Source organism: Pituophis catenifer, unplaced genomic scaffold (assembly GCF_029215685.1).
Source record: "Pituophis catenifer annectens isolate HBS135680 unplaced genomic scaffold, rPitCat1.0.hap2 SCAF_2, whole genome shotgun sequence".
NCBI lineage: Eukaryota > Metazoa > Chordata > Lepidosauria > Squamata > Colubridae > Pituophis > Pituophis catenifer.
In genome coordinates this window covers 216,122,921-216,138,838 of record NW_027256882.1, presented here as the reverse complement: position 1 = coordinate 216,138,838, position 15,918 = coordinate 216,122,921, and the positions used below count along the sequence as shown (strand labels likewise).

General features: G+C 45.4%; 1 pseudogene; it reads left to right on the top strand.

Moving 5' to 3' along the window:
* Positions 1-14,341: 14,341 nt before the first annotated feature.
* LOC139310340 (large ribosomal subunit protein eL30-like) lies at positions 14,342-15,552 on the top strand (annotated as a pseudogene).
* Positions 15,553-15,918: the final 366 nt, after the last annotated feature.

Below are 15,918 nucleotides of genomic sequence, written 5' to 3'. Positions count from 1 at the left end.
GCCTTTAGTTTATGTGCAGCCATGGAGGAGGCACAAATGTGCTGTGCCTGGATTTAGTGTAATCTCTACATGCTTCAGAGCACACAGTGGAATGGCAGCAGCTGGTCAAACTTGGCTGATCTCAAAAATAGCTAAAGGGGGTCAGCCCCACTTAGTACTTAGATGGAAGACTACCAACAAATTCCAAGACTTCAGGCTTTCCCGGGATGTTGAAAAAAAGCATATTGGAAGAAGACAGAGACCAGGGTTGCCAAGGCAGCAAACATGAACCTTGAGAAGTCAAGTCTGGGTTAAAGAAAGGATACCGTATTTTTTGGAGTATAAGATGCACCTTTTTCCCCCTCTAAAAGAGGCTAAAAATTGGGGTGCGTCTTATACTCCGAATGTAGCTTTTTCGAAGCTTTTTTTTTAGCCCTAACGAGGTGCTAACCAGGCACTAGCGAGCGATCTTCCCAGCTTTGCCTGCTCCCTCAAGTCTCCCGCTATGCTTTAACGAGGCGCTAGTGAGTGAAGTGATCTCCATGCTTTGCTCCGACTCTCAGCTGTTCTTTAGGAGCTTTTTTTCAGCCCTAACTAGGGGCTAGCTGAGTGAAGCAATTTCCTCCCCCCCCACCCCATGCTTTGCCTGCTTTTCTCATTGCTGCTTCCTCTCAGCTGTGCCTTAGAAGCTGTTTTTTTATCCCAAAGCAGGGAATAAAAAACCAGCAAACTAATGTCCTGAAGCTGACCAGACTAAGGATGCTAGTCAGATGAATACCTGGTAGGTAGAATAATCTTTTCTGTATACAAATACCTTCCTCTTGTTGGAAAGTGGGAAGGATGCTATTGGGATCCAAGCATTTGCTTTTAGGAAAAATACTCCCTCTGTCGAGCGTCAAGAAGCACTCGACATCATGTCCATGCACCGGCAGAACATGGATACCCGGCTGGAAGGGGGGGGTTGAGCCACATGGGTGATGGTGGTGGAATAGGCTTCCGAGTAGGCGTTTATGTGCACGGGTGCCTTATGGGGTCGCGTGGGATTAGCTTACTACTCTGAGAACACTCTAGAAAAGTGACAGCATCCCAGTACGTCCGAAGGAAATGAGGAAGTACGAGACCTTCCAGCTGAATGTAATCTGGAAGGAACTATATAAGGACTCGCTTGCAAGGGCGTGACAGCTGCGTCTTTGTTTTGCTAGCTTTGCATTCCGGTTTCTGTAAGCGCTGATTGCCACGATTAAATGAAGATACACCAGCTTGGCTTTAAGCGTGTTCTTTGAGCGTGGACACAGTCCTAGGGGAGCCGAGAGGAAGACGCAGCTCTCCCTTTTCACAAACCGTTTTGGAGCCGCCCCCCCCCCCCGTGAAGGAAGGAACGGGATGGCAGAGGACGTAGCGGCCAACGTGCTGCCGGAGGATACAGCGGAGCCCGTGGGCGAAGCGGAGGAGGAGGTTGACGCCGGGATGGATGGGGCGGCCAGCCCGCCGGTGGTGCGGCCGAAACAGCATGAGCCCGGGGTCGACGGCGCCCCTAGTGAACGAAAGGAACGCGAACGCAACGCCCGGGAGACGCCCGGCCCAGAGACAGGTGGGATGCGTCTTCAAACCCCGCCCTATGCCGGTTCCCAGTTCCAGGATTGGAGGGAACGGCGATGGCTGGAAGACGAGGAAGGGGACTGGAGCCACTCCACTGGCCTGGGGCCTTCCACCCTAGAGATCCTACGCGACCGTTTTGGCGAGGCGAGCTTTCGCGACGCGCCCTCCTGGCAGCCATGGGCGCCCAGCATGGAGGGAGCCACCTCCTGGTCGGGAGGCGGTACGGCGGGTGGGAGTTCTGACAGCAAATTCCGCCTTGCCAGCCCGAAGCTGAAGTTGGAGGGGCGTGAACAACGCTGGGTGAGTGGAGAGCGGAGACAGGCTGTACATTCATACGGTGGGGGCGAGGGCAGCCACGCAACTCCCGGCGCCGCTACACAGCCCGGGAGAGAGAGGAGAGTAGATCCCGTGAGAGACGCCCCTCGACAGCTACCCGGCACAGGAGATAGGCCACCACAACAGCGTTACAGAGACCCGCTACCGGCATGGGGCCACGGTCCCTGGGCACCCCCCCTCCAGCAACATCCCTGGGGATTACCGCCTGTGCAGGCTGCATTTGATGGAACTGCAGGAAAGGTGGCACTGTTCCTGAGTCAGGTAATAAGCCATATGGACCTTTATGGCAGATTATATCCTTCGCAGTGGTCCATGGTCGTGGCGGTCACAGCAGTGCTAACGGGGGAGGCAGCTGAATGGGTCGCCGATTTACATAGTGAACACGCCCGCGAGTTAACAGATCTGGGCCTGTTCCTTGAAGCATTACGCAATAGGTTCGAGGATGAAACTCGGACCCAGGTCATCGAAGGTGAATTGGTCAACCTACGACAGCGTGGTCGCCCTGCCAAGGATTATGTCAAGGAGTTCCGTAATCTGGCAGGAAAACTCCATTCGTGGCCAGAGCGATTACTTATCCACCAATTCCAGGCAGGGCTAGATAGAGAAATAAAACAGGCCTGTGTATACCGGGGTCTAGGCCCACGATTGTCCGAATGGTACAAGGCAGCGGTGAGCCTGGACGTTGGTTTACGAGAATTCAGGCCTCGGAACACACCACCGTTCCAGTCCCGTCGTGGTCCAGGTGGCAGATCCAGTGACCGCGGGGCGTTTAGAGGAACGACCGCTACCGAGGCGAACAGACGCCCGTTCCGGTGCTTTCGATGCAACCAAGAGGGTCATAGAGCTGCGGACTGCCCCGTCGCAGCCCCGCGACTGTCAACTCCCCGGCCATCCGTTCCGACTACCACGCCACGTGACCGACCCCTACGAACACCAGAACGCTCTAGGGCGGCCACGCAGACGCCCTCGTTAGAACCGACAACCCGGTCCAGTAATACCATGCCAGGGACGGCTCGTGTCCCCGACGCATCTGAAGAAAGCGACAACGGAGATGAGTTGCAGGATCCTATGGTAAGTGACCCTGTACACCCCTTCCTGATACCAGTGACCCTTAGACATCCTGTCACTAAGAAGGAGTGTGAACAAAAAGCCTTAATTGATACAGGCTGTACTCGATGCCTTATGCGGCAGTCGGTAGCTGAGGGCTTGGGCCTTCGGATCCTGACTCTTCGTACCCCCATTAAATTCGAGCAGATGGATGGGTCCATCCTGGGAGGCACACCTACCGCCAGTGTTACAGAACCCGTATTCCTGCAAATAGGAGCCCATCAGGAAATGATCCGGTTCATTGTAGTAACCCAGATGATCGAACCCATCATTCTTGGGCTCGCGTGGTTGGACAGGTGGGAACCACACATATGGTGGGAGGGGGGTTATCGTAGGCTCAGACTGCCATGTACAAAAGAGAGGGTGGCTCTCCAGCAAGAAACAACAAGACAAGGTACATACCCCCAAGCATATAATGACCTCGCCCGAGTATTTAGCGAGGAAGAATGTGACATCCTGCCCCCCCATCGGGATACGGATTGTGGTATCGAAATACTTCCCGGAGCCCGGTTGCCAAAACCCCGTATGTACTCGATGACACCACAGGAACTGAAGGAATTGCGAATGTATATAGATAAAAACCTGGCCCGGGGATTTATTCGTCCCAGTCGTTCGCATTTAGCGGCACCCGTCCTCTTTCGAGGTAAGAAGGATGGCGGCTTACGTTTATGTGTTGACTACCGGGGATTGAATGCTGTCTGCGTAGAACCGTTGTACCCCCTGCCGCTGATAACTGATTTGTTGGCTACCCTGGCGTCAGGGAAAATCTTCACGAAATTGGACCTCCGCGAAGCCTATTATCGGGTACGGATACGTCAGGGAGACGAGTGGAAAACCACATTTAACACTCCCCTCGGCAGCTACCAGTTCCTGGTGATGCCTTTCGGTCTACAAGGGGCACCAGCGGTGTTTATGCAGCTTATAAACGGTATTTTACATGAACACCTATATCGGGGCGTCTTAGTCTATCTGGACGACATTTTGATCTACTCTGATACAATGGAAGAACACGTCCAGCTGGTTAGACAGGTCCTGACCAAGTTGCTGGACGCACATCTTTTTGTAAAACTCTCAAAATGTGAGTTCCACCGGGAGGAGATCGATTATCTAGGTTTTCGAATTAGTCGTACTGGTATCCAGATGGACCCGAAGAAAGTAGCTGCGGTCTTAGAGTGGAAAGCTCCGCAAACCCGTAAACAACTGCAAAGTTTTTTAGGTTTTGCAAACTTTTATCGACATTTCATTCCGTCCTTTGCAACAACAGCATTACTATTAACGGAGCTATTGCGAACAAAAGGTGTGGTGGCCCCTGGGAAAAAGCCTAGGCCGGGATACAAACTACAATGGTCATCTGAATGCCAACAAGCCTTTGAAAATCTTAAACGGGCTTTTGCCACTGAACCCGTATTGATACACCCTAACACGTCACAACCGTTCGTAATACAAGCGGATGCTAGTGACGTGGCAGTAGGAGCTATTCTAATGCAGAAAGATGCGAACGGTATGTTAAGGCCTTGTGCATACACCTCCCGAAAATTTACAACCGCAGAAAGGAACTGGGCAGTGTGGGAGAAAGAGGCCTATGCCGTAAAATGGGCGTTACAGACATGGCGGCACCTACTGGAGGGTAATCCCATACCGTTCGAGGTCTGGACGGATCACAAGAATCTACAGGCCCTCCAAACACCTCGGAAACTGTCCCCAAAACAGGTGAGATGGGCACAATATTTTCAGCGGTTCCGTTTTGCCCTCGTGTATAAGCCAGCTAGAGGAATGTTTTTAGCGGATGCGTTGTCACGGATGCCGCAATATCACAGTAAACGAGATGAGGGTTTACAAGCAGTAATCTCACCCCTAAAAGCGTATGTATTGACAGCCCCGCAGACCGAGGATTGGCTCACGCTTTTACGGAAAGCCATTCGGACGGACGCATGGGCACAAAACAATGCAGCATCCCTAACCCACCATGATGGCCTAGCGTGGTGGGGAGATAAACTCTATATTCCAGCAACATTGAGACAACGAGTGTTACTCCAGTGCCATGATAGGAAAACCGCCGGACACTTCGGGTTCCTTAAAACCCTACATCTGACGCGCAGACAATTCTGGTGGCCTAAAATGAGGAAAGACATTGACCAATACGTCCGGGGATGCCACACATGCGCGGTATCCAAGCCACAACCAGGGAAGCCACTGGGCTTATTACAAACTGTAGCCGAACCAAACAGACCATGGGAGGAAATAGCCATGGATTTCATTGTAGACCTTCCCAGTAGCAGAGGTTATACCGTTATTTGGACAGTAGTCGATCTTTTCTCAAAGCAAGCCCACTTTATTCCATGTAAAGGCTTACCCTCTGCCCGACGCCTGGTACGTTTATTCCTACAACATATTTACCGTTTGCATGGAGTGCCTAAGAGGATAATATCAGACAGAGGGGTACAATTCACCGCCCGTTTCTGGAGAGGGTTTCTCCGTGATATAGGGTCAACCCAGGGCCTTAGTTCAGCCTATCACCCTAGTACGAACGGTGTTGCTGAACGCACGAATGCCATGATAGAACGATACTTACGCTCCTACGTTACCTACCAACAAAACGATTGGGTTGATTACCTTCTATTTGCTGAAACGGCATACAATAACGCAGTACATCGGAGTACCGGATTTACTCCGTTCCGGGTAGTCATGGGGAGGGACTTCCCTGCTATCCCAGAGTTAGACCTTTCCCTCCAAAAACCTATGACTCCCAACGACTGGGCTACTAACGTGAATGCTGTGTGGCCTCACGTAAAAACCGCTTTGTCACGGGCAGCCGATGAATACAAGCTCCAGGCAGACAAAAGGAGGGCTACATGTCCATCTTTTCAGATCGGAGACCTGGTTTATTTGTCAACAAAATACTTAAAGCTACGATTACCAAGTAAAAAACTAGGACCCAAATATATAGGCCCATTTCCTATCATTAGAGTAATTAACCCCGTAACATTCATGCTAAAACTACCCCCCTTATTGGGAAAGACCCATCCGGTTTTCCACTCTAGCCTGTTAAAACCGGCCACTACACCCACTACAACACCAAAACCACCTCCTGGCCCGGTAACCGGTGCCCACTATGAAATACAAGACATCATCGATTCCAAACTACGTAGAGGCCAGTTATACTATTTAGTCCGCTGGACAGGGTATCCTGATAGTGAAGCATCCTGGGTACCTGTAAAAGACATAAACGCCCCTAGATTACTGAGAAAGTTCCACAAAGCAAACCCCCAGAAACCACATCCCTTACCTGACCATTAACATCATCTCTTTTTGTTTCCTCCTCTTAGACGGACGCCTGGTAGGGGGAGCCGCCTGTCGAGCGTCAAGAAGCACTCGACATCATGTCCATGCACCGGCAGAACATGGATACCCGGCTGGAAGGGGGGGTTGAGCCACATGGGTGATGGTGGTGGAATAGGCTTCCGAGTAGGCATTTATGTGCACGGGTGCCTTATGGGGTCGCGTGGGATTAGCTTACTACTCTGAGAACACTCTAGAAAAGTGACGGCATCCCAGTACGTCCGAAGGAAATGAGGAAGTACGAGACCTTCCAGCTGAATGTAATCTGGAAGGAACTATATAAGGACTCGCTTGCAAGGGCGTGACAGCTGCATCTTTGTTTTGCTAGCTTTGCATTCCGGTTTCTGTAAGCGCTGATTGCCACGATTAAATGAAGATACACCAGCTTGGCTTTAAGCGTGTTCTTTGAGCGTGGACACAGTCCTAGGGGAGCCGAGACCCTAGATGCTTGGCATGTCAAGATGGTAACAATTTAGTGCATCACCATGTAGATAATGAAATCCAAGCTGTGGTATGCCTTGGGCTCTTCTCGGTGATCGGGCTTATAACCTGGATAAAAAAGAGCTGCACGTACAACTCAGTGAAAGCAGAGTCATAAAACAGCTGAGGTTGTTCTTCTCTCCTCTCTTTGTTCAGCTGGATGAAGGAGACAACAGGGTCACTCTCCATTCACGCCGATCTGCTTGACTTCAGTGGTAATCAAAAACCTTCAGAACTGATACAAGCTCTATTTTTTTTTTAAAAAAAATGACAACTCAAAAGGTTGAGGAATCCTAAAATTGTCCCAGGTTATGATTAAAATATATCCCTGTTAACACTAACATTAACTTTTGGTTGGTAGGTTTCTGAGGACCAAGCTGGATGTTCCTCAAAATGTACATGTGTGCAAGATAAAATAGTCGGTGCAGATCTGCATCCCTTCTCTTCCTCCATAAAAACTAATAGAGATCATGGATGTCACAGAACATATTAGAGTTGGCCATAGCATCTGATAAAATGAGGTAATAGATTCTGGAAGGTTGCAGCAAAATGCTGGAGTTAGGAGTGAGATGCCATGCAGTCTGCCTAGCCCCCATGGGCACTCTTCAAGACTATCCCAAAGGTGCTTTCTTCTAGACGCAACTGGACTTTGTTTTTTTTTTTTGTTTTTTTTTTTTTTGTCTTTAAAGAAAAACCAGAAAGTCCAGTTGCCTCTAGAAAAGAGCACCTTTGGGAAACCATGACCTGGATGACTGAGAATCTCCATAGACCCGTGATGGCGAACCTACAGCACGCGTGCCAGAGGTGGCATTCGAACAGTCACCCCAGCTCAGCTCCACCACGCATGCACGCACGCCTCCTGCCGGCCAGCTGGTCTTCAGGTCTCTCCCATGCATGAATGCGGGTGAGGCATATGTGGGGGCCACATGCGCATGCGTGGGGGTGGGGCGCTTGCAGGGAGTGCATGCACGGGGTACAAGTGCATGTATAGGGGCCACACATGCATTTCATTTTGGGGGGTTGGGCTCACTTTTGGCACCCAGTCCGGAAAAGGTTAGCCATCACTGCCATAGACACTCTTCAGGACTGTCCAACTACAAGCTCAAAGAGCAGGCTCAAAGAGCAATCCGAAAATATGACCCTGGTCCTTCAGACTTAGAATTGCCCCATCTTTGCATTTGAAGGATACATTAGAGGGCATGGAAAAACAAAGGCTAACACCACTGCAGCCACCAACCAAACAACTTTAAAACTGAATCAATGAGATGAGGGAATGTTGAGCATGAAGGAAGGAACTTGCTAGCACCTATCCTACCTTAATATGCTGTGTTGTTATGGAGGGTGTTTCCTCAGCATGCTGTGTTCTCAGGAAAACCAAATCTTGCATATTTTTCCCGTCTTACCAGAAAGAAACAGATGTTAATTAGATGTGCAGTGCAGTTTCAGAATATTTTGAATAAGCTGAGCAGGAAGAATATTCTTTCTGAACTAGTGTGAGATTAGAACCTAGAGCATTATTATGTTACATATGATTCGATCATGATCAGACCAAGTCCTTACCAGCCAAAAAAGTCAACTGCATGGCAACCAAATAACACATCTGGATAGAAAAGAAGAAACAATATTCCTTTAAAGTATTATTAGACATCTCATTCTGCAGCAGAATTTCAAAATCAGTTGAATTCTAGTAGGGTAAGCACTGTAATAACCTAATTTTAAAAAGCATTTTAAGGCAGAGGTGGGCTTCAGCCAGTTTGGACCACTTCGGGCAAACCAGTTGTTACGATTCTGCGCAGTTTGGTGAACCAGCAAATCGCACCACTGACTGGCTCCGCCCCTCCCCTCCCCTCCCTGCCCCTCCCCTCCCACTCACTCCTTATCATGCCTCGCCTGCCTTAGGCGATGCCTAGAGTTATGCCTAAGCATAGCTCTCTGGTTCCCTCACTTGCCTCGACCACGTGGCCCAGCTGATCTCTGCCTGGTGAGTCTTCCTTCGCTTCTCACCCAGCTACCTCCCACGTGGCCCAGCCATGCTTGCCTGCTTTCGCCGCTGCCTTGCTCATGGTCGCCACGGCCCAGCCTACTTGCCACCACCGCTGCCTCCTCATTGCCTGCCCGCTGGCAAACAATGGATTCTGCAGAGACAGGGCAATTTCCTACGTACCATTCCAAGCCCACCCCCTTAGCTGACAAAATAAAAGCCCGTCTAAAGATTGTGACTGCCTGCCATAAATTCTTAAAAATTTGGGGGGGGGGTGTTGTGTCTGTGGGGCGCTGAGGGAATTGGTGCCTGGAGCAAGAGGGGAGCGTGGGCTGACTGAGTAGGGAAGGAATATTGGACATCCATCACTCGTGTGGGGAACCCAGGCTTGGACTGCTCTGCCCCAGTCATGTGTTTTCCAGACCGGGGTACTTGGAGTGAAAAGCAAGCAATATGCTGCCACTAAGTTCCAGGGTTTCTTGCATGACCGCTGGAAGAAAATTGGCCAATGGTCGGCTGTTGCCAGAGCTGGGCTTGGAGGAGCAGCAGATGGACTTCAGGGCACACAATCTACCCCTGAATCTCCCAATGCCTGAACTGGTGAGCTGGAAGAGAGATTTGCCATCGTGCTGGTGAGTACAGACTGAGTGGGCTTTTTGCTTCTCCCCCCATCCCCATCGCGATCCAGTGTGGCGCAGACAGCCGAATGGAGGCAGAAAAGGGACGTTTCCATTGGCCCTTCCCTTTTTTCCCCCTAGCTTCCTTTTGCCAGCATGCGCTTGGCAGGCAGTCGCGATCTTTAGATGGGCTTTTATTTTGTCAGCCCAAGAGGGGGGGAAGGGGCTCGGAATGGTACGTAGGAAATCACCCTGTCTGTGCAGCATCAGCCCTCCTGCACCGTCCCACCTTGCCGTGAGTGACGTTGAGTTGGCCACGCCCACTCAGTCACATGACCACCCAGCCACACCCACCCAGCCAGTCATTAGGACAGAGAACCAGTAGTTAAAACATTTGAATCCCACTGCTATTTTAAGGGCCATTTCACATAATACAATGTCATATTTGTCATTGAGAGTTCACTGCCGTAAATCAAGACTTCCCAAACTTAAGTAAATTATGTTATATAAGTGTCCCAAAATCTATGGCTATGGAAACAGCGCCTTACTCTCCAACCGTTTAGTTTTATCTGTCTCTATAACTGTACAAAAAGAGAGAGAGAAAGTGAGAAAGAGCTTAGATGTGAAATTAGGTTCTAAAGATATTCTTTTTTATAGAGACAAATGGAATCAGTAGCAGCAATTTAACCAAAATGTGCTTTAAATATAAGGCACAAAAAAGGAAATATGAAGAGGGTGGAGGAATATAAGTCTGCTCACCGAGCAAAGAATTAGGTGCCAAAATGGCCATGTAGCCTTCACGGAAAGATTTAATGGAGGTGAATCAAAAGGTAAAGGAGACAGTAAATAAAGTAGATAGGCTAAAAGGGAAATAGTTCAATACCTAAGGTGACTTCAAAGAAATTAAAGAAAAAGATACTGGCAAATGAAGCAGAACAAAGAGCCAGGGCTTGGGAAGATTAACTATCTGAACTCTCAAACAAATTAGACTCTCAGGAAGTTCCCTGGAACAGCTAAAAAAAGTAATGCTAACATTTTCATGGAGAATTATGCCCTTTCCCTTGTCAGAGTTTGCACACTGGAAAGAAGCACAGTTCACATTGAATAGGATGTTCGGAGAGAGAATAGAGAATTGTCCAAAGAGTAATTTACCCCTTCCACAGGAAATGCATGAGATGACTTTTAACCTTTTATCCTTTCCTTTTTCCTTATTCATTTATATATTTTCTTCAGAATGTTAAATAATGATAATTTAAAAATATATATATTTAAAAATCAAATCTTCTGTTTTGCATTACAGGTAATCCTCGACTTACGACTATAATGGAGCCCAAAATTTAGGTTGCTAAGTGAGAAAGTTGTTAAGTGAGCTTTGCCCCCATTTGGCGACCTTTCTTGCCACAGTTGTTCAGTGAATCACTGCAGTTGTGAAGTTAGTAGCACAGTTGTTGACTGAATTTGGTTTCCACGTTGACTTTGGTTCTCTGAAGATCAGAAAAGGTGATCACATGACCCCAGGACACCGCAACCATTCTGATCATGTGACCATGGGGAATGCTGCAATGGTTGTAAGTGTGAAAAACAGTGATGAGTCACTTTTTTCACTGCCGTTGTAACTTCGAACAGTCACTAAATGAATGGTTGTAAGTCAAGGACTACCTGTAACTTTTCTACTTGTTTTCAGCTCATTAGAATTCCTGATTATGGTGAAAGGGAAAAGGAGAGGGAGAAAGGGAGGGGAAATTAGAGTAGGAGAGAGGGCTAGAAAGGGAGGAAGACGGGAGGAGTGGGGGAAGAGAAGGGGAAGGAGAAGAGGGGAAGGAGAGGAGGAAAGAAGAAAGTAGAAAGGGATAGAAGAAGAAAGGGAAGGGAAGAAGGAGAGGAAAGGTTGTTGTAAAATAAGAGAGAGGGAATGGTAGAAGAGCAACCCCAAATATACCCGAATTTTTTAGGATGAAGAATGAACTGATATGAAAGTCAAAAGATACTATGTATGATTAACAATGGATAAGAGACTGTACATTTAAGTATGTTTATGAGAAATAAAAATTTAATATATATATATATATAAAAAGAATGTAATAAACATTCAGAATTTCGTATCTTGATAAAAACAAAAAACAAAAAAAGAATTCCTGATTATGGCCAGGACACCCTGTAATAAAGCAGTTTCATATATAACTTAATTACAGATGAAGGGACTAAACTGGATGAATAACTTGAGTTTCTTACCAATATCCAATTCTGTTCATTTCAGCGTACAAATTTAAACCAACATAGGTTGGAAATCAGAAATCTGTTAAATCTCTCTTCCACAGCAGAAGAGCAGGCCTTTTATATGACATTGAATCAGAAGAAGTTAGTTAATTGAAGTGTTAATATCACTTAATAATGCCCTGGTAAGACCACACTTGGAATACTGTATCCAGTTTTGGTCGCCAGGATGTAAAAAAAAGATGTTGAGACTCAAGAAAGAATATAGAGAAGAACAACGAAGAGTATTAGAAGACTGGAGGCTAAAACATATAAAGAATGGTTGCTGGAAGTGGATATTTATTATTTATTAGTCATATTTCTATGCCGCCCACTCTCCGAGGAGTCTGGGCGGCTTACACCAAAGACAGTATACTAAATAGCATATTGCCCCCTAACAATCTGGGTCCTCATTTTACCCACCTCGGAAGGATGGAAGGCTGAGTCAACCTTGAGCCGGTGAGATTTGATCCGCTGATCTGCTGAACTAGAAGCCAGCTGAAGTAGCTGCAGTACTGCACTCTAACCACTGCGCCACCTCGGCTCTTATGTCTAGTTTAATGAAAAGAAGAGGAGACACAATAGTCTTCCAATATTTGAGGGCTGCCACAAAGAAGAGCGGGTCAATCTATTCACCAAAGCACCTGAAGGCAGGACAAGAAGCAATGGGTGGAAACTAATCAAGGAGAGAAGCAACTTAGAACTAAGGAGAAATTTCCTAACAGTTGGAACAATTAATCAGTGGAACAACTTGCCTCCAGAAGTTGTGAATGCTCCAACACTGGAAGTTTTTAAGAAGAGATTGGACAACCATTTGTCTGAAACGGTATAAGGGGGTTGGAGTAGAAGACCTTCAAGGTTCCTTCCAACTCTGTTATTCTATTCTATTCTATTCTATTCTATTCTATTCTATTCTATTCTATTCTATTCTATTCTATTCTATTCTATTCTATTCTATTCTATTCTATTCCATTCCATTCCATTCCATTCCATTCCATTCTACGCTATTCTATTTCAAGGGTTGGATTTGAGCATTTATAATTCCCACTAAGAGAAAATGAAATATTTTGTTACATCTGATTGAGATGGTCTTTGGCATAACATAACAAAGTCAATCTCAGAATGGAGGTCCTGGAGTTTGTGATCTCATGTAAACAGTAATTTGGGGGAACAAACTGTGTACAGGTAGTCCTCATCTTACAACAGTGCATTTAGTGACCCTTTGAAGTTACGACACTGAAAAAAGTGACATGACCATTTTTCACACTCATGACCACTGTAGCTTCCCGATGGTCACGTGATTTACATTTGGATGCTGAACGACTGACTCATATTTGTGACTCTTGCAGTGTCCCAAAGTCATATAATGATCTTTTGCAATCTTCCGACAAGCAAAGTCAATGGGGAAATCCGACTCACTTAACAACATAACTTTTGGGCTCAATTGTGGTCATAAGTTGAGGACTACCTGCGTAGATACTATGGATTTTTTTCAATGTATTATGGAACTTATGCATTTAGCAGTGGCATCCTGGCAGCTTTTATTTAATGCATTTTAACTCACCAATCTAAGATACTAGGATAGCAAATTTAAAAAAAAAGAATAAATAAAATGAAATACTGTATGCCCTAAATATAATACAACAGAAACCTAAAACTGCTCCAATAAAAACAGAGCAGAGACATAAAAAGCAGAGGAGACTATATTCAAAGGGAACATTTGGAAGATTTATATTTACTTGTATTTGTTTGCTTGACACTTTTTTAATGCCATTGATTTGTTTTTACTGTATCATTTTTTTGGGTATATTATTATTAAACTGTGGCATATTTTGGCTTTTATTTCTTCTGCATACTGTTCTGGTATTTTAGGATAAAAACAGATTGAAGAAATTCTGATTATTAAATTAGACTATTAAATTAAGTTAGACACTAGGCAGTCTACTTTCCACAAATAACCAGGTAGTAGACTAAATGCCTTTTTGGGAATATGGGAATTAGTTAATTTACTGTTTATTTCTCTATATACAAGGAGAAGTAATCTGATCCAGCAGATTTTCACAACTATTTATATTCACAACAAATAAACATTGTATCCTTTCCTAACATCTGAGCCTTTTAAAAATGCAGATGATTTTGCTTTTTGCGATTTCTTGTGATACAATGTTTTTCATGCATTTTACAAGGCTTTAACTTTCCTTCTGTACGTTCCCCTTAAAATAATAACCACTGTACATGTAACCTTTAGAAGTATTCCTTTTTTTAAAATTTCTGTGTATATCTATGTGTACAGGTATGTATGTGTGCACACATCTCTGTGTCTGTTCCTGCACTTGTGTGTATGAGTTTTATAATCAGGGAAAGTAAAATACTTGCCAAATTTTCCAACTTTTATATCCAAGCTAATACTTGAGCTTGTGCTTCTGCAAAATCTGATGGGAGCTGCATAGAAATCGAAGAGGAAAAATAAGATACAATAAGTATCTTAAGTACAAAAGTACAAAGTACAAAAGAAATCTGAAATAAGGTTATTTTATTACGTTACTTTTATACCATTATCTAGGGAGGTGTGGCTTTTCAAAGAAGACTGATGTTAGATTATCAATAGGCAAGCTTACCCCCTCTTTCCAACTAGCAATTAATTGCACCCATGAGCAACACTAAAGGCGGTACTAGTTGTCCAACTGTTTTTAATTATCTTCAGAATAGGCTCACTGCAGTTTGAGATATTCTGCAATTTATCAAACAGAAAAATTTATCCCGTAACCAATTAAGTAAAAAGTGGCTCATTGATTTCATGGGGGAAAGAGAAGCATGTGCTTAACGCCACTCCCAGAATGAGTGTTACTGTAACCTAAAAGGGTTTAATCAAATGTGTCATTATTCTATCTTTTTTCAAACATTTCTTCTGTCACATAACATTAGGACCAAATATTGGGGAAAATAAGTTGTTGCGCCTGATTTACTTACTAATTACAAGATACATTTTGTTTATGTGTCTCTCTTAGGGCTGTACTTCATTCTTTATCGTGAATATATCTGATGTTTGTGAAACAAAAAAATAATAAATCGTGGTCATCACTTATGCTAAGCTGTTTGTAACTGGCCATAAGCTTTTTCCTCATTGCCTGGCCATCTTGGAAGCGCTCCTCTGGCAACGGCAGAGCCAATGTGAGTCGGCAAATTGGTGACCGCCAAGAAGAAGAAAAAATCTTGAGAGTCCATAAACTCTACTGTCTTTCCCAAAAAATAAGACCCTGTTTTATATTTTTTTAAACCCTGAAATAAGCGCTTGGCCTTATTGCCATGTGCTCAAAAGCCCGATTGGGCTTATTATCAGGGGATGTCTTATTTTGGGGAAAACAGGGTAGACTTCAGCTGGTTATGAAATGTGGTAATAAACAAACTTGGATATAAACTTGGATATAAAGAAATTCTGAAAATGATTCAGCAAGTTGGTTATCCTAGCCAATAACTGTCCTGCTTTGAGAAAATCAGAAATTTTCTGATTTTCTATGCTATGCTATGTTGGGTAAAACTGGTGTGCATCACTACAGTGCAGTGGTGGGTTGCTCCCGGTTCTGTCCAGTTCTTTAGAACAGGTAGTAAAAGTGGTGGGAGGCTCTGCCCACCTGCCTGGACATCATAATTGATTATCTGTGCATGCGCAGAAGTGTGCATGCACTCTCCTGTTGCGAACCGGTAGTAAAGGTAAGTAGAACCCACCCCTGCTACAGTGGCAACAATATTGAACTGGGAATAGCTTGTGGGAAGTACTACAGAGTATGTACACTTGCTATAATTGACCCAGGTGACTCTGACATCATTAGAAGCATGCCAGAACAAACCAATGAGAAGTAAAATTAATAAACCTTAAAACTTGTGCAATAATCAGCCATAAAAGGTAGCCCTCCAGACAACTGGAAAAGTGGTCATTGATAGGGCAAGCCACAAGCTCTAAAACAAGCAAAAGACAAAAGGGGAAAGAAAGAAGCTTAATTTGTAGAAACTTATTGAAACAATTGAACAACAAAGGTAAAGGTTCCCCTTACACATATGTGCTAGTCGTTCCCAACTCTAGAGGGTGGTGCTCATCTCTGTTTCAAAGCCAAAGAGCCAACGCTGTCCGAAGACATCTCCGTGGTCATGTGACCGGCATGACTAAACGCCAAAGGCGCATGGAACGCTGTTACCTTCCCACCAAAGGTGGTCCCTATTTTTTCTACT